Below are 20,477 nucleotides of genomic sequence, written 5' to 3'. Positions count from 1 at the left end.
CTCCTACTTACTGGCTTTGAAATCTAAAATCATTTTTTAATTAAATGTAAGAACTACAGAAAGTATATCCTTTACCCAATTTTCCCCAATGGTTACATCTTGCAAAACTATAGTGTAAAACTAAAACAAGGGTATTGACATTGATACAGTCAAGATACAGAGCATTTCCATCATCACAAAGATCCTTTACAAAGACATCTCCTCCCTCTCCTTAACTCTGAGAACAAGTAATCTCTTTTCCAATCTATAATTTTATCACTTTAGGAATGTTATACAAATGAAATCACACATTATGTAACCTTTTGGGATTGGCTTTATTCCCTCAGCACAGCTCTTAGTGATTCATCCAGCTTGTTGTATATATATCATTGCTTTGTTTATTTTTTATTGCTGAATAGTATTCCATAGCATGGATGTATCACCATTTGTTTAGCCATTCATTCACTGAAGGATATCTGGTTTGTTTCCAGTTTGGGTTTATTATAAATAAAACTTCTGTAAAATTTTGTATATAGGTTTTTGTACGAACATAAGTTTTCATTTCTCTGCGAAAAATGCCTGAGTGTAATTTCTGAGTCATACGGTCATTGTATGTTTAGTTTTTGTAAAAACTGCCAACTTTTTTCCAGAGTGGTTATACCATTTTACATTCTAATCAGGAACATGTGAGTGACTCCATTTCTATAATTCCTTGCCAGCATTTGGTGTTAAAATTGTTTTTTTTAATTATTATTATTTTAGCCATTTTGTCAGGTGTGTAGTGGTATCTTGCTGTGATTTTAATTTGCATTTTTCTAAAGGCTAATAATATTAAACATCTCTTCATGTGATTGCCATCTGTAGATCCTCATTGGTGACTCTTCATGTCTTTTGCCTATTTTTACTGGACTTTTTTATATATTCTCAATAGTAGTCCTTTGTCAGATACGTGGTTTGTAAATACTTTCTCCTACTCAATGTCTTTCCTTTCATCCTCTTAACTAAATCTTCCACAAAGCAAAAGTTTTTAAGTTTGAGGAAGCCCAAGCTATCAATTTTTACTTTTATGCCTCATTCTTTTGGTCTCAAGTTGAAGCATTCTTTACCTAGTCCTATATCTCAAAGATTCTCTTTTATTTTCTTCGTAAAAGTCTTATGGTTTTATATTTTACCTTCAAGTCCACGATCCATTTTGCTTTAATTTTTATATGAGGTGTGAGACTTAGGTTAGGGTTCATTTTTTGCCTATGGATGTCCAATTGCTCAGCACCATTTATTGAAATGGCTACCTTTCTTCAATTTGAATTGTTTTGCACTTTTGTCAAAAATAAGTTGGACAGCCCCAGCCAGGTGGCTCAGCTGGTTGGAGTGTTGTCCCATATACCAAAAGGTTGAGGGTTTGATTCCAAGTTGGGGCACATACCTAGCTTTGGGGTTTGGTCCCTGGTCGGGGCACATACAGGAGGCAATGGATCAATGTTTCTCTCTCTCTCTCTCTCTCAAATCAATAAACATATCCTCAGGTGAGGATTAAAAAAAATAAGTTGGACATATTGATGTGGGTCCATTTCTGGATTCTCTGTTCTATTTAATTGCTCCACGTGTCTATCCTCCACCAATGCCACATGGGCTTGGTTACTACAACCACAGTGAGTCTTGAAATAGATAGACTGAGTCCTCCCACTCTATTCTTTTTTTTTTTAATCTTCTAGCTATTCTAGTTGCTTTTCCCTTTCATATAAATCTTAGGACAATATTGCATATATCTATAATAAATCTTGCTGGAATTTTTACAGGAATTGTATAAATCTATATATCAATTTAGAGAGAACTGATATCATTGCTATGTTGAATCTTCCAATCCATGAACAAATTAAGGGAATAAGTCTCTCCATTTATTCAGATTTTCTTTCATTTCTTTTATCAGGATTTTATAATTTTCAGCATACAAGTCCTATGAACATTTTATTAGACTGATACCTAAATATTTTCAGTTTCTTTTGAGCAACTGTGATTATTTTAATGTCACTGTCCATGTGTTCACTGCTAGTATAAAGAAATAAAATTGATTTCTGTATGTTATCTCATATTCTGTAACCTAAACTCACTTATTAATTCAAAATTTTTTAGTAGATTTCTTAGAATTTTCTACATAAAAAAATCATGCCATATCATCTACAAATACAGGCCATTTTATTCCTTCCTTTCTAATACATATGCCTTTTAATGTCTTCAAATATCATGCCCAGGACCAGAACTAGGATGGCATAAGAAAGGTACCTAAGACCCAGAATTTAAAGTACTCACTCTAGGTGAGTACACCTGTATTGCCTCACCCTAATCCCAGCCCTGCCATTATTCCCCATCACTTCTCTTTACTCCCCCAGTCACCCTAATTCACCCCTTCATTCCTATATACCAGGATATTTCAACAGCCTTCTCACTGGTCAGTCTAGTTACAATCATTCTCTGTTCTAACCTATTGAGGTATCTCCAAATCTTCTTAAAAATAACTCTCTCTGTGTTCAGAAACTGCCAAGAATGTCTTACTGATTACATGATATAGTTCAAATCCCTTAGGAAGAGACATAGGCATGTCATACTATCTTAAGCTTCACTGGCTGCAAGCAATAAAACTCTAAAATGCTAGTGCTGTTAAGCAAAAAGGAATTTATTAAAAGGATGGGTGATAGCTGCTAGAACTTAAGGGAAAACTTAACAACTATGCCTGGGGAAAGGCAGGAGCATGTTAGCTCTGGGGATGTGGAGGAAAGGAACTGATAGACTCTGCAGGGCACCACCAAGGGACAAGTTAACTCCAGTCATTTTCTACCCCTGAGCCACTCAGGTTAGTCATGGGCTCACCCTAGGCCAGGGGAGGGCAGAGCACTTTAATTAACAGTTTCACCAAAACAACCCCTGTAGGGGAAGACTGCTGAGGGCAGGGCTCTAACAGTGAGATTCACCACTGTATCTCTGGCATACAGAACAATCTAAAGCACAGTACGAGCCCAGTAAATATAATACAAGTACCTGAGCAGAAAAGTGGAAAATGAATGCTAACCAGGGAAAAATAACAGGCGCTACCTACAAAGCTCTCCACAGTCTATTCACACCTTACAAGGTCTGTCCCATTCATCAGGAGACAGATCCCCTAACCCCATTCATAACTATTTTCATGATCACTTAGCACTTTTCAACATATCGAGAGATTCCACATATTCAAGCTGCATCATCCTTGGGCCTTCCACTCACCCCAAATTTCATTCACTCTCCAGTCTTTAGCTTTGCCTCGGTTCTATTACGAACACTTACTGAATAATTTCAAACCATGTTTATTTCTCTCTTCCTTGAAATTTTGTGTCACTGCTGTAGATTTCTATTTGACTCTTGATATGTAAACCTTGTCTCAAAGACTAACATTTGCTTGAATGCTGAGTCTTGTAAGGCAGAGTCTTACAGTTCCCTATATATTTTCTCTAGTGACATTCCCCTAATGACCCCACCCCTACTACATACTCAACATAAATTGAAATGAAAGCACTAAGACACTTTTTGATTTTCTCATTACAACTAACACTCTATGAATCTACATGTAAAAGTACATTTTGGCTATAAAATACTATTACTTATAAAATTAATGTGAATTTTAATTTTGGGACTATGCTGATAAAAATTTTATCAAATATACAATAAAATGATGGTTACACATTATGAATGAATATTACACACTGTGGTAGCTAATTTTTAAAGACACCCCTGCTCCTTCTCTTTGCCTCTCCTCTCCCCACAATAAACTATGCCTCTGAGCATATACATGCCCTTGTGTGGTTTCCTGCCTTTGAATCTCGGCTGGTCCTGAGGCTCACTTTTGACCAAGAGAATAGGAAGAAGTGATGCTGCATGATTTCCAAGGCTGTGTTACAAGAAGAACTACAGCTGCCTTCTGAGTCTCTTGGACTATGTGCTCCAGGAGAGAAGGTCACCAGCTAAGCAGTCCAACTATCCGAAACAGCCATGCTGGTGGAAGCCCAAGATGACCATGTGGAAAAGACATGTAGAAACAGACAGATGCCCTGCCAGCCCCAACTATTCCAGTCACCCCAACCAAAGTGCCAAATACTTGGGTGAAAAGCCATCTTGGATATCCAGCCCAGTTGAGGCTTCATGTGACTCTAACCCCATATTGTTGTTTAAAGCCACTACATTTTGCAGTGGTTTTTAAGGTGATATATAACTAAAATGCATACTTAAAACATAGTCACTCAGGCACATGCAGAACAGGATCATAATATACATTTTTTAATTGCAGTCGTATTCTTAATGCTATTGCCTATTTTTGTTGTTTTTCATGATTTTATTTTGTTAATTCTATTGCCACTCTTTATTTTATTCCATTATTTTATATTATAAATTACAATTGAGTTACTAATAAGAGTAACATAGTAACAGAAAACATTTTCTCTGTAGAATCCACTCAACTCTTCATTAAAATATGTAGCTATTAAACATTTTTCATAATGGTTGCCTCTTTATATAATCCTTACTTACAACCTATGTAGGAAATGACCAAGTAACTCCAAAGAGGTAAAACAGTCATTCTAAGATGTCTGGTATCTTCTACTTTGGATATAAAAATGTATACTGAAAACTTTCACTGCACATTAAAGCAAAAAACTAAAAAGGAAGGGAACTATCAATCTAAGAAAGCACAGTGGCTAGTGGCTAGACAGGAATGTATATCCTTTGAATAATATAAATCATAAAGCCTCAGTATTAAAGGTCCTTCAACCCACTGAGATACTTGGAAAGATTATGATGGAAGAAAAATTATTGTAATACACTCAAGTTAGGGAGTCAGTAGTTTTCCATTCTTAAAAACCATGATCCCAATGCACCAGGACCTTACTCCTTAATAATAATTGATCAAAGGAGAGAGATTTCACTGCTTACTTGTACTGCAGTCAGTGAAAGATCAGCACCTTTAAGAACCTGCCAACAAAATGCTCCAGACAAGTGCAAAATCTATGAAGTATGAGGAGGATATGCCCCACACTATAAAGAAAAGAAAATCTTACAGCTTCTTCTAAAGCATCAATCAAATCAGAGCAAAGTGCCACAGAGAGGATTTTGCTTTATGAAGTGCTGGCTTCCTTCAAGGTCATTCATGATGGTGATGCAAAGATGTCTGCAATACTGCGCTTTCAGTCCCAGCTCTAGAGAACTGCCTAGGGTCCTTACTTAATGAGTTTACTAGCTGAGCTTCATCTTAATAGAAGCAGTTGAGTTCTTTAAAAAGATTTTTTTAAATCTCAGCTCAGTGCAGTCTCTTTCGCAGCTACAAAAAAATAAAAAGGCAATACACATATTCTAAAGTAATAAATACTTTAGAATAGTTAAAATAAATGTGACATCTAAGGAGTCACTAAATATTATTATTACAAATGCCAGTTTTTCTCATTTATTCATCATTCTGCTCAAAAGCTGTAAAGTGTTTACCTTTTAACAATGAACCTCATATTTGTTGCTCTACTTTCTCCCTGACGACACCTTTCGTTTACTAAACGTCAGAGTTTTGAAAGACATTACAAGTTACAAAGGCTATTAAAAGCCTTAACCAATGGATTGTGTAGCAAGATTAGAATTAAGCAGCAAATAAATCTGAAAAATGTAGACTTAGCAAACAATTTTTTTAAACTATGAGAATGTACCTGCACCTTCACATTGAAAAGAAGAGGACCACTGAGTACTCTTCATATATTTAATATATTGTTCTATTACTACACTATTATGGAAGTCCAATTTAGTCTATAACTCTGTCAATGTTTTTACTTGATAATCTTGCCCAGCCTTCCAGTGTAGGATTCATCCCTGACGGTCACAACTATTCACTAAGCCCTCAGGTTAGACTTAAGTGCCTCCATGTTAAACGAGCTTCTCTGAGTATATTATTATAATCAGAGGCCCTCAAAAGTATCACAGTTTGCTTCTTCTCTAAGATCATCCAGCCACACTCACAGACAAGAACTATATGGCCATGAAAACCAAAGGTAAGTTCCAAAGAGGTTGCCAAGGAAGACCTGTGCCTCCTCCTCTGACACTCCAGCATTACAGGAGGAGCCAAGGAATTCCAGGTGTCTCTTTAAGTATCTGTCCATAAAAATGATCCAAACAATACTCTTTAAAAATTTTACACACACACAGACTAAAGGAAAGGGATGGGGGGAAAAATTTCATGCAAATGAAAATGAAAATAAAAAGCTGGGGTAGCAATACTGGTACCAGATGAAATAGACTCTAAAAGACAGGCTATAACGAGAGACAAAGAAGAACCCAGTGATTCCACTTCTGGGTTTTTATCCAAAGAAACCCAAAACACGAATTCAAGAAGACATATGCATCGCTATGTTCACTATAGCATTATTTACAACAGCGAAGATATGGAAGCAACCTAAGTGTCCATCAATAGACAAATGAGTGAAGAAGCTGTGGTATATTTATACAATAGACTGTTACTCAGCCATAAAAAGAGTGAAATCTTGCCATTTGTGACAGCACGGATGGACCTAGAGGGTATTATGCTAAGTGAAACAGTCATAAAGAGAAAGACAAATACCATATGATTTCACTTATATGTGGAATCTGAAAAACAAAATAAATGAACAAACAAAAAAACAGAAACAAACTTACAGATACATAGAAAAAACTGATGGCTGCCAGATGGGAAGGGGTTTGGGGGGACGGGTGAAAAAGGTGAAGGAATTAAGACATACAAATTGCCAGTTTGGGGATGCAAAGCACAGCATAGGGAATATAGTCAATAATATTGTAATAACTATGTATGGTGCCAGGGTGATCACTTTGTAAGTTATATAAGTGTCTAATCATTATGTTGTACACCTGAAACTAATATAATATTGTATGTCAGCTGTAAGCGAAAACTAAAATATTATTTTAAAAAAGAATTTTACAATTAAAATTGTTACCAAAAAACTTAATAATAATACTCAGTACAAAGAATAATATTCAATACTAATTATGAAGAAAACTTTGGAAACCTAAAACACACCATAAAATGCCATCAAAAAATTTTCATTTTCCAAACCTTCCTGAGAATTATGTCACTACTTCCTGTAGTGACGGGGAGGGCTTTATTCCTTTTTGTAACCTTTCACACAGCGCCTGATCTCAACAGATACTCAAAAATATTTGCTGAATGAAGCAGTGAGTTAAAAAAATTAAGTAAAATATGGGCATCAACCTCCTGAGGTCAGTGGAGTATCATTTAGTATGCAGAAATAATACTTCACAAATTACTTAAAGTATAACCAGAGAGCTTAGCATATATGGATAGTCAATATTCAAAGACATTTTGTTTTGAAAAAAATATTTCAATGAAAAATTTGTAATTTATTTATACCAAAGTTACTTTTATTATTGCTAAGCAATGAACTATACAATAACATAAAGAGATATTCATAATTAAACATTCTTTATTAAAATTATAGATTAACAAGTTCTAAATCTACTAAATTTAATATACAATACAGTACAAAACCTTCAAAATGCAAAGAACTAAATACAAGCCAAATATCTTCTCTTAACAAACCCAATCAATTTTAAAACATTTAACCCCATCAGTTAACAAGGACGTTGAATGTCCGCTCTAAATATACTTTCTCTCGCCTACATGTTTCCAGCACTGAAAAACCCTCGTCTATAACCTCTCTCTGTGCGCCTATGCAAGCTCTTTATATCTCGCCCTCATGGTATTTTCCAACTGTCTGCCTTAAACAAAGAATCCTTGCTGGCATTGGCTTGTTGCTCGTCAGAATTTAGCTCTCTCTTTCTGTAGCTAAGAGAGAGCAACCATCTGCTTCCCACAGCTTTTCATTCCTATGATAGCTTTCTGTTCTCCTCCAACTCAGAAACAGAAAGCAAGAGGTAAAACAAAGCATCTCAGGTCCGCAAGAAGCTGCAGAGCACCCAGGAGAGTTTCCTCCCAATCAGGAAAATGCTTCCTTAGCAACCAAGTTACTAAGGCCAATTAACCTCCCTTCTCTACCAATATTCAATTTACAGTGAAGCCCTTTTCGGTGAAGCCCTTCAGTTTTACAATGATTTCTGGCAGGGAAGAAGGTGCTGCTGTCTTAAAGGAGCCAGGCCTTTTCCCCTGCATGTAAGCGCGATTTGAATTCAGCATAAAGTGTTGGGTGATTTCCTAAGCAGTATGTGAGGGACTGGAAATATAGAAACGGCATAGAAATCAAGTGCAATCAACCAACATAGGCCCAATGTGAGACTGAAACATTTCAAAGCAACAGAGACTGGATACCGTGGAGAATAGGAGATGTGAAGAAGATGCTCTCCAGCTGTCAATGCTGCATACTTGCCCTGCTGATTTATGTCCCTTCCCCATGACCAACAAAGCCCAGGTTACCACTAAATAACCACAGTATCAATAGAATCCTAGAAAAGATGAATGGAAGAGAGAAGCACAGAGACAGTATCAAACCCAAAAAATGTCCTTTCAAGCAAGAAAGGAAATAGCATTTCAAAGTCATGGACTAGTTCAGAAGTAGTAAAAACATTTAAAGAAAAGAAAGTGGTTTTATAAAAATGTACAATGAAAATTCTACTCCCACCTCTGCCCAAGATTTCAAGCTGTGAGATGGAGGTTAAGTCTTTCTAAGTCTCACAATTAAATTATTACACTGTTTTCCAGTTAAGGTAAAGAAAACGGCAGAAACATTATACGGTAGGTAATTAGTTGTCTTCTGATGTTCATTTCCCAGGTCTTGATGAAGCAAAAGCCATTGTTCAATAATTTTAAAGTTTCTTTAAATTCTATACATAATGCAATATGGAACAACTTGTATAGAGTAATTTATAATAGGCACTATAAATCATCTTTCAGCAGTTTTGATAGCAGCTCTCCAATCAACATGCAGTTCCACTATATCTCAAAACAATCCTTGCTACTAACAGTCATAGCACAAAATTTCAGAACCAGTTTTGCTTTCTAGAGTTGTCACTTAACCGTCATAGGACCCCATCCCACTTGCACAAAGATTTATTCTAAAACAGTAAAGCTGCCTTCAGGGGGCACTAATAAAAATTAACATTTGTAAATCCTTGGCTCCCATTGTCCTATGTGATCCTTATAACCACCCTGTGACGCAGGGGTTGTTATACCTTTCTATTGTTAAGGTGTTTAACGTGGAAAAAGAATTGGGAAGCCCAGCCAGGTGTGGCTCAGCGACTGAGCATTGATCCAGGATCCAGGCCATCTGGGTTCGAATCCCGGTCAGGGCACATGCCCAGGTTGCAGACTCGGTCCCCAGTCGGGAGTGTGCAGGAGGCAGCCGATCCATGACTCTCTCATCATTGATGTTTCTATCTCTCTCTCCCTCTCCCTTCCTCTCTCTGAAATCAATAAAGATATATTTAAAAACAAAAAAGAATTGGGAAAGGAATATAAACTTTATAAAGTGCTTACTGCATTACATGGTTTACTTGCACAGCACTGACCAGGTGTTTTGTTCCATGATATCATTTAATTCACACATCACACATCAGCCCCCCTTCTTGACAGCCCCCCAATTCCCCACCTCCTGACTCCCATAAGTATTTGGGACCCAAATTTACAGATGAGGGATTTGAGGCTCAAAGAGGTTCAGTAACATGTTCCAAGTACACAGTTAAAATGAGGAAAAGTAGAGACATAGAACCAAATTTGCCCAAGGCCAAAACCCTTGGTCTTTCAACCATGGCCCACCAGCTGCTACCCAAAGCCCACAGCAGCCCCATTATGCTACTCTCTGAATCCCTTCTACTGACGTTAGCAATCACCAAAGATCTACGTAACATTTTCCAAATCTGAGTAATGAACCATTAGTAGGTTCTGAAATCAACTGGTGGGCCTCAACCAGCATTTAAAAGAAAAGAAAATAGAGCAGACTAGATTAGTAGAGTAGAATAGATCAGAAAGAATAAGAATTGTTTCACGAACCTTGGTTTCAGATATTGCATACGGAGTGTACTGGGTCCTGATGTAAAATGCATTTCTTATTGTTGGTTTATATCAAAAAACATTTAAAAGCCATTGGTTTCAGAGGATGCTCTCACAGAACTAGATCATGGAGAGATTTATCAAGGGACTGGAAACTACCCAACTCTGTTCTCTTAACACCAGGAAGCACAAGACAGGAAGCCCCCTCTCAGACAAGGCAGAAAAAGGATGATCTAGACTCAGCACAGGAGGAGGGTGCTGATTGTATAATTACACACCTCCTTCTCAGCACTCCAGTCCATCAAGTAGAGAGTGCGGTTTATTTTTTACAGCACTAATTATGTAATTATCCATAACATTAAATCAGTTCCACCTGATTCAGTCTATCACAGGTTTCCTGAAACACTCATTTGTTTATTATTTTTAAAAAGAACACTAAACTACCAATCATCTCATACATAAAAGTTCCAGTGCGAAAACTGGTAAACTTTTCTTGAAAAAGATCTGTCAAATATGACACCTTTGGTCCTTTGGGATAAACGGCAATTGAAATCTCACATTAATATACCTTGGAGCTTCTACAAACAACAGATTTCAGACAAGTATGTTCTCATCTTTTTCTTCATTATTTCATAAAATGCCTATCATAGAGCAATAACGACACAATGGATATCTTCACAGAAAGCTTTTCTGTAGAATAAAATTAAATTTTTCTTTACAATACTTCTTTTGATATGTCATTCATTCAAAATAATTTCCTGAGAAGGTGCTACAAAGATATATAAACTATGGATCCTACATTCAAGGAACCAGCAGTTTATGAAGGGAGTCATTACACTAACCCTAACCCAAGCTACAGGCCAATATCTGCAACAGATGTAAACTATCCAGAAAGACTTATTAGATACCCTCTAACAAGCAAGAGAATGTAATACACAGACAAGGACCAGTGCTAGGAAAAAGCATGAAATTATAGACCCCATCTGGTTCTCCTACCCACATATTCACACTGTCTCCCAGCTCTGCCTAATCCCTTCAACCTGTCTGACACAGTTGAAAACCATTCATCCATAAATGGCAAAGAAGATCCAGCACACTCCAAATTGGTTAGAGAAATCACTCAGGAGCCTCCTCCCTTTTTCTCTACCTAACTTCACTGCAGTTTTATCTCTGCCCAACTTCAAACCCATGACACCATCATTCCCTCTAATATTTTGGGTTAGTGTTTTGTACTTGAATTCCTGGTACTTAAATCTCAGCTTTCCTTAATGGATTCTGACTTAGTCTGTCTCTCTGACTCTCAGTAGTCCCTACTAAATTGAATAGAAATCCTAGATTCAGGAACCTAGCAATATACCAGCAACCAGGCTGACACCCTAATACAACCAGCCTAGTACTCCCAGCAGAGATTTAGACAAACCCTTCTAAAAACTCCAACTACTTCTCAGAGCAATCTAAAGTTGTAACTCAACACATTCCACTCAAAATTCCTTTCTTTAGTGCAGCTGTCCTTTGGCTTCTCCCCACTACCTTCTGCACTCACCATCATATATCCCCTACAGCCTCCCTAAGAACCCAAAATGTAATATATGGTAGGAAAGGTACTAGACTCCTTCTAGCAGGTTAATTCCAGTACCCTGTGTCACCAAATGAGTATGATGTAGAGAAACATTTTTAGAAGTTGGTTTCCCAACTCAAGAATGCCCAGAATGTGCTACAGCCTCTCCTAAGTACTGAAAGTAACTGTAGAAATTGAGTGATTGGTTCATAAGGCAGTCAAAAGTATAGATGGAATCCTTCCCCAGCCCTCCAGTTTCTTGTTGCCAGATTCCAACCATGTGTTTTTAAGTCAATCTGACTTAGAGTACCAGCTGCCAAACTGGAAAGCTAGGGGCACTTCAACATTATTTGAGGTCCTTGCCCAGTATCCTCTGACCAGCTCGATAGTCATGACTATTGTTGACTTGGTTTCTCATTTTCAGCCCCACTCCTGCCTCTGGATTCACCTTGGTTTGCATGGGTTGACCTCCAACATTCCCCAAGGATTCTGATTCAGGGAAGATATTGAAACTACTCTCACAGAATAGCAGTGAAAATAACCTGTTAGAAAGGGAGAATAAAAATAATTCATTATCACTAGTATTACAGAGAAGAAAAAGAAATTTCAAGAAGCAAGGGCTTAGTCAACATTGTCAAATGTCGCAATGCGGCCAAGGAGGAAGAAGCCCCTAAGTGTGGTGGTTGTAAGGTAACTAGTAACTCAGGAGGAAGCAATTTTCATAGCTTCATTTTAGCAAAAGTTAAGAGATGCAGTGAGTGACAAAAGAGTGAAGATTACTTATTCAAGAAATCAGGTAGTGAAGGGAAGGAGAGAGAATTGTAGACTAGGATTGAGAAGTGTCAACATAGGTTGGCACGAACGAATAGGGCCAAGAGCCAGCCATGGAACCTCCGTGTTACAGGCGTTCACTGAGTAAGCTGGAGTCAAGGCTAAGTAAGAAGGCAAAAGGCACTGGTGTCACTGAGGGTCTTGAGACAAAAAGAGTGTACAAAGCACGTTCAGAGAGAGCTGTAAATATAGTTGAAAATAAGGAGGTTATAGTCAGAGGGGAAGATTTTAGAGTTGAGGTCATCGTATTTTTTCCCTTTTGTTTCACATCTAACAAACCTAAAAGGAGACCAAAGTTAGACTATTTCACGAATAATTAGAAAGAGGGACTTTAGTAATAATATCACTTCACTTTAGTCAGTAATCATTTTAACGATCTCATCCAAACTGTCTTGTCACTTGCAGATTACAACTACTTTTCTTTCCCTTCAAAATAAGGTAGGGTCGAGCAAGCAGAGCCAGTTTAATCGACCAGGCTGCTGTACCCTCTGACAGACTGGGCAAAGGAGGCATGTTTTCAGGCACCCATCCAGATGTTCTTTATGTTAGTAATGCTGCCAGCTTGGCAGCCTTTATTCTCTTTTCAATCCATTCTAAACTATAGCTGAGACAAACATATAATCTCTATCCCAAGGCTCCTTTGAGGTCAGCTAGAACTAGACGTAACTTCTCTCAGCGCATATATGTTAAATCTTCTCTCGCAAATACTTAAGACTGACAGTCTGCTAAGATCAAAAACACTTCTAAAACAGAAAATTTGCAAGCACCATATGGAAGAACACTATTGAAGTTCCCCTTATTTTGATTTATACAATCAAAAACAACACTGTTAAAAACACGTCGATGCCTCCCTCTTAGAGTTTCTCCTTAGCTTTTCACTTTGAAAACCTTCAACACAGTCTAATACTTGGTTATTTCCATTTACTTGAAGATAAAATTATTATTCACCCTTAGGCACATAAATGAGAAATAAACTTTAACAAATAGTCCTGGCCACTTCATTTAATGAGCACCATTTAATAAACAGACAAACTGATGACAAAATATTCATTCTAACATTGCTGACTTTTAGTTGTTATATTGGGGAAAGGGGAAATTCTAGGTAGTTCCAATCAGAAAACCAAGACACAGGATACATCAGTTTCTGGCATTTACATGCCAGGCACTGAGATACATGCTAAGAACACAGTGGTGATGGAAGTGATGTGATTAGGCCAGTGCTTGGAGTCCAGTGGTTGGGTCTGAACCACTATTCCAGTTTGAAATGTCTTGTCCTCTCCCTGTAAAACAGCCCATCTGCATTTTAAATAAAGGCTATATATTAATGAGTATTTCAGGTATAACAGGAGGAAACATGGGGGGCTATATTGACCCTATTATATAAACAGCAATCTATATGTATGACTGTCCCTAGTTCTGGGCAATGGTTTTGTAGTAAAATAATATTCTATATGATAGTTTTTATCTGACAGCTTAAAAAATCCTGACAAGAAGCTAATTTCATTCAAGCAATAGTAACAACAACAAAAAATCAACAATCTTTTCACTATCTGAAGATTGTAGTCTACCACGATTCTGCATCTCCATTTTAACATTCAATTTTTTTCAGAATATATGACAAAGATTGTTTTTCAGACCTACATAGAAAATTATGCTAATGGACATTTCTTTCACTCCAGAAAATGTTTTTTAAATTAACCTTTTCAATTTAACTAAGGAAGAAAAATAATTTTAGATACAATAAAATAATTTTGAAAACAAGTATTTTAGATTCTATCTCATCTTTTGTTAGATCAAATCTCACTGCAACATATTCCAAGCAATGTATCCCTCCCAGCACATGGAGTTTTCACTGACTTAAAAACACACACACACACACAAAAAAAAAACCTCAAAGGGAGAAAGAAGTACTAAACAGTGGTTTCACTTTCACTTATTTGATGTGATTATAAAATCAAGCAGGCTCAGCAATTTCTTCATGAGAAAAAGACCCGCATAAAGTTTGAAATCCCAAATAAATCATTAAGTGTTTTTTTTAAGCTATATCATGGAAAGCATCTTAAATTCATTAAAAGAAATAGGAAGAATATATAATCAGAACAATTTCAAGAGCGCACTAAATGTCCTTTCTCAGAAACAACTGGCTCCTGTTAGACCTTACAACTGGACATAAGCATTCAGCTCAGTGTTCTCTCAAGTCGGGTATTTGTTGCTAGAAATGACCTTACTTTTGATTCTAAAAAACACCTTGCCCAGCCGGCATGGCTCAGTGGTTGAGCATTGCCACATGAACCTGGAGGTCACAGTTTGATTCCTGGTCAGGGCACATGCCCAAGTTGTGGGCTCGATCCCCAGTAGGGGGCGTGCAGGAGGCAGCCGATCAATGACTCTCTCATCATTGATGTTTCTCTTTATCTCTCCCTCTCCCTTCCTCTCTGAAATCAATAAAAACATATTTAAAAAACAAAAACAAAAAAACACCTCAATATCAGAACTACACATAAAGGAAACCTGATATAACTGACTGAATTAAAATATAATGGCTATGGCAGGCACCTTTACAAAGGCTTTTCTACCAGCTTGATAAATAGAAAGAGAATCAGTTGCCTATCTGGATTGAATTCTGTCTCTCAAAAAAAAAAAAAAAAAGATTCTCTCTTTGCTCTGTCAAGGAGAACAGAGCACAGACAATTTCAAAGGTAGAAGTAAGCTTAAGGGGCCATTTAGGTTATAGGTTCTCAATAAACTTAACACACTACCTGAATACTGCCAAGTGGCATTACTGAGGTACCAATGGCCTAGAGAAGAAAGAAGATTAAGGAGAACGTGGACTATGCCCCTGTCTCTATATAAGACTTCTTGGCTTCACAGCAGAACACTAAGCTGCTTTAATACCCATAAGATTTTCCTGGACAATTCAGAGTTTTAGTGCCACATTTCTATATGTGGCCTCTGATGTGCTCTAAGACTAAGTAACCAAATGCTTCTCATACAATAAAGAAGCACAGTGTGCATCATACTGTATCTAGTGCAGTAATTTACAACTGCATTGGAATGCAAACCCTAATCAGACCTGAATGGTCCTTAAAATATCCTATACTCTCCCCTCTCAAACACCACACCACTGTATGGTATATATTTACACTCTAAATTAAATAAAATTGAATTTTACTTTGTCTTTGAACTTTCCATAATACCTCAAGAAAACCACAAAAGTGGAATTGGGGTGTGCTATATTAATAATTATTTTCTCATTTATCAGCATGAGATTCATCATATCAATAAATAAATACTGAGTGACAACTACACATGCTTCTGTCTGTATCTATACACATGAAATATAACAGACTTTCCTGTACTTTAACATTGCTTTAAAAATTACATTTTCAAATACTAAAGGCAGTCATGCTTATTACTCATCATTTACATTTATCAACACGTCTATATTTCAGTCTAAAAACAGCAGTTGCTTTACAAAAAAATTAACACTAACTGAGAACTGTGGCGTGTCATTTGGTGCATTATTAAAAAAACATACTATTCTGACATATGAGTCTATTTTGGACATACAAAATAGAACTCATCCTGGAAGCCACTAATAAAATCCTTAGGGCAAATGAGTGTATTTGAAGACCTGGTTACCTCAGAAGATCATCATTCTCTGAATATGTTCTTTCAGCGACTGAGATCATCTCCCATTACTGTTTCTCAGCTTTATGCTTCAGGGAATTCACGACAGGTTGTTCTCTGTTGAGGGCTCTCTATAATATGCTACCTGCCCTGGGCCATGGAAAGTCCCAGCTAGTGGCCTACAAGGCCCTAGGACAAAAATCCTTTCTTCCCAGTAGATTATTACAATGGTATCAATACTATTGCTGTTTTTATGACTATCATTTTCATAGTTTAAAAAAAAAAAAGTAACCTGAAGGTGCAACCCGAGGCTCTAAAGTATTGAAGATAGTATGACAAATAAATAAAGTACACTCGAGACCCATCCTTGATACCTGTTCAAAAAAAGAACTGGAATTTCAGGAATCCAACTTCAGACAGGAGAATCTAAATTTCAATAATATAAAGAAATCATCGATCAACTTAAAATAAGTATGTATGGGTATCAGAACTGAACTGACCAAAAGGACAAAATCTGACCCATCACTATTCTATGAAAGTCGTTCAGAATTTCATAAATGAAGACTTTAGAGATGAAAAGAGAAAGCAGAGCAACATCAGACAGAAAACTAGTTCCACAGACTTCCAGGTATTTCCCTCTTCTGAGCATTTATTAATAATTTCTACTACTGATTATTAACAATCAATACCACTTTGAATATCCGTCTTACTGTTTCCATTTATTAAGAGCAGTTTAATGCTAAACATGATTTAAGAACTTACGCCTTGTTTCTCCACTCTAGTCACTGTAGTCTTCATTAGTCAGTGAGTTAACTAATTTAGAATCTTACAAAATATTTTTAAAGTTTCCAGCTATTTTGCAATAATAGACACATATGAGTTTTAAATGACTAATTTTCATCAAAAATTGTCTAATTGGCATAGAGAGGTTATGTTCCCACTTCCATTCTCAAGATATTATTTTATTTATATAAATAAGACTTTAATAAGGATAATAAGTTCATATTTGTTAAAGCAAACCAATTTTTAAATCATGTTTTTCACTACTATTAAATGATCACATCTTAATTTTGCTAACAAAATTTTTAAAAAATTATAAGTTGATAAAGTGACACGTTAGCACCAACATCAATTTAAGGAAATAGGAGTTCCATATAATAAGATAGCCCAAGGACCAATGTTAACTATGTTGGCTCCTACTGAAAATATTCATTAATATTAAGAAGATTTTAAATTGAGGCTATAGATTTCTTTTGATTACTGGTAAAGAAAAGATCTTGCTCAAAACTTGCCATAGTCCTGCTTCTTACTTCACAAACTCAGAAATGTCACAAGCAAATCATATTAACTGCCCTCAATAAGTGCCTTATCTAATATGATTAACCTAGAAGAACTCCTGTTGTCCAAAACCAGCACTAAAAGACACCCTAATATAATTAGCAGATTTCTAAATATTAATTCATTCTTTCAACTATCATTTTAAATTATATTTTAAAAATTCAAAGAAGGTATAGGTTATGATTTTCAAAAATTATTTCTCATATATTCCATTATATTTCACTCTGATATTTTTAATTCTATGATTATCATTATCCATATACTATTGTAGATAATCTCACAGATATAAAAATCATGAGTCCAACTATCTTTCTATAATCAAGACTATTGGATCTAGTTAGAACAAAAAAGTGAGTTGATTTCCCACATCATACATGATCAAAGTAAAAAGAATTTTTGAAACAACTATTAGCAGAAGCATTCCTTTGCATATCTTTAAATAGGAAATGTGATATACAGGTATGGAACAAATACACTATCAGGCTTTAAATTCTAAGAGAATTGAGATCCCCTAGCTCAGTCTTCTATACAATACAGGACCCCTTTCTATAATATTAGAAGCTAGGTTATAAACTGGTGGCCTGAGGACCATTTAAAGCCCATAAATATAGTCTATTTGGCCTGTACAGGTCTATTTTCTAAATTAAGCCAACACACAAAAGTCCAGATCACTGCCTTTTCTTGAAAATCCACCGGAGCTGCATGCTTAGTCCCCCTTGGGTGAGTCATGCCCTCTAACTTCTCCTCAGCTCCCACCACTTCCCACTGACCCACTGCTCTCACTCATCAACTGCCTTGAGCTTTAAGCGTCTGAGCATTTCAGTTGGTGACTACTGTTCTGGAGAGAGGGTTATCTATTCTGTGGCTGAAAATCTCCATGGAAGTAGAGGGGGCTCAAAGCTTTATAAGTAGACCTAGTTCACTGTAGGCAACTCTAAACATTACAGGGATTTACCTAGAATCATTTCCAAGCATGAACTAGTTCTATCCTCAGAAACAAATTAAGTCTCCTCTCTTTCAAAGAAAATCCTTCTAGATATATCTGAAGACAGCCAACCTTCCTAGGTTTTCAGTTCTAGTTTAACATCCCCAGAGCCCTCAGCTATTCCTCATAATAATACGTTTCCAAGCCTACCGTGGCCCTTGGCATGCTTCTCTGTATGGATTAATTCTATTTATAATTTATTTTTAAGTTATTATTTATGTATTCATTTATTATATATTCTAGTTATCAATATTCTTCACATGTAATATTTAGTTGATCTAGATCAGTGTTTCTCAAACATTTTGGTCTCAGGACCCCTTTACACTTGTAAAATTCATTGAGGATTCCATTATAGAGCAGTGCAGCGCCTCTCAAAGTATGGTCCCTGGACCAGCAGCATCAGCATCCCCTGGAAACTTGTTAAAGCTAAAAGTTCTCACTCCAGACCTACCCAATAAAGAATCCCATCACAGAGGTGCGCCATAATTATCTCACCCATCACTGCTGGACATTTCAGTTATTTCCATTCACCTCATGATAAATAATGGGGAAATGAATATACTTGCAGGTAAGTCTTTGTGTACACTTCTGATTATTTTATAAGTATCTGCCTACAATTTACTTTTTTGTAAAAGTTTTGCATCAAAAAAAGGTGTATTGATAGATGAATAGAGGGATGGATATGTAATACAGCAAGCAGAGCAAAACGTGAACGGTGGAGTTTAGGTGATGGGTGCATGAATGTTCATCGCAAAATTCTTTCCATTTTCTCATATGTTCGAAATTTGTTGGGAAGTGTTGAAAATAAAAAATGTTGGAAAATTTATATTTTATGAAGCTAAATTCCTAGATTTGGAATAGATTGTTCATAGTATGTGCACATCTTTAAACTTTGTGAAGTTAAAACATCAACCAGAAAGTGTCAGTTCACTCACACTGTCAACACCCCTTTTTAGTGCTTTTCAAATCTCTGCCAAATTGTTGGGCAAAAGCTGGTAATTTGTCTTTTAAATCATCATTTCCATGCACATTTTTTAAGTTAATATATAATGAACTGAAAAGCTCCCTAACATACTTGGCTTCAGATGTGATGTTGGTTATTCGGACCATGAAGCAGAAATCAAGATTCAAACACCCCCTGGGGCACTTAATTTATTACCATGCACAATACCCTCAAGAATTACTTGCAAACCAAATTATACTGGCGAGAGCTACTTCCAGGCCAGCGTCAAACACAGGCAGAAGGGGCTAGTGCCAGATTGCCAAATGGATCTGATTTAATAGATGCTGAGAAAAACTTTTCCTTTGCAAAATGAAAAAGAAAGCCTCCTCACCCATTTTACCAGGACACTCAGAATTCTAAGCAATTCTAAGTGATTTCATCCTTTGTGTAGAAGCAATAAGAGCCCCAAAATTCTATTCTAGAATTCAAGTATTTTACTTCAATATGGGTTCCACTTAATTATGGTACATCCATAGGATGGAATATAATGGAACCATTAAAAGAGAACTATGGAATTCTATATTTACTGCCATGGGAAGAAGTCTGTAATATACATGGTCATTGCAAAACGCAAGTATGTATGTGTGTACATGACAGAAACATGTAGAAGGGTATTTATTAAAATATTAATAGTTGTTACCTCCAGTTGAAGGATGTATGGGAGATTTTTTTTACCCTTTTATAGATTTCTCTATTGGTTATTTTTACAATGAATATATAAAGTATTTTTATTAATACCAACAAATACAATAAGGCTACTTACATTTTTATAAAAATTAAATTGAAAATATCCCAGGAAACCACTAAGCCATTATCACCATATTAAAATTTAATTTAGCAAGATTTTCAAGTCAAGGTTAAAGTCCCCTACAGAAAGAGACCCAGATCTAGCATATTTTAAAGAGCATAGGGGAAAAGCGTTAGAGGTAAGCTCTGCAAAGAGGTCTCCAGCTGGGTGTTAAACAGCAGCAGGACAGGTTTGTATTATCCTGGGGAATTTCATGGGAGAGAAATCAATAGGCAATGGAAGGAAGGCATCTGTGGAGACCAAAAGGGTGAAGGCTCACTACAATCTGTATAGCCTCAGAGTGGATCGCAACTTTACTACAATTCCTGCTTTCAATATTATAGAAGGAAAAAA

General features: G+C 36.4%; 1 protein-coding gene across 4 annotated transcripts in view; it reads right to left on the bottom strand.

Moving 5' to 3' along the window:
- ATG10 (autophagy related 10) overlaps positions 1–20,477 on the bottom strand; it is a 176,949-nt gene that overhangs the window by 119,103 nt on the left and 37,369 nt on the right. The gene's annotated exons all lie outside the window — the stretch shown is intronic.

Source organism: Miniopterus natalensis, chromosome 3 (genome assembly GCF_054644295.1).
Source record: "Miniopterus natalensis isolate mMinNat1 chromosome 3, mMinNat1.hap1, whole genome shotgun sequence".
Classification (NCBI taxonomy): domain Eukaryota; kingdom Metazoa; phylum Chordata; class Mammalia; order Chiroptera; family Miniopteridae; genus Miniopterus; species Miniopterus natalensis.
The sequence above is the reverse complement of the archived record's forward strand: the minus strand, read 5'-3'. Positions and strand labels throughout refer to the sequence as shown.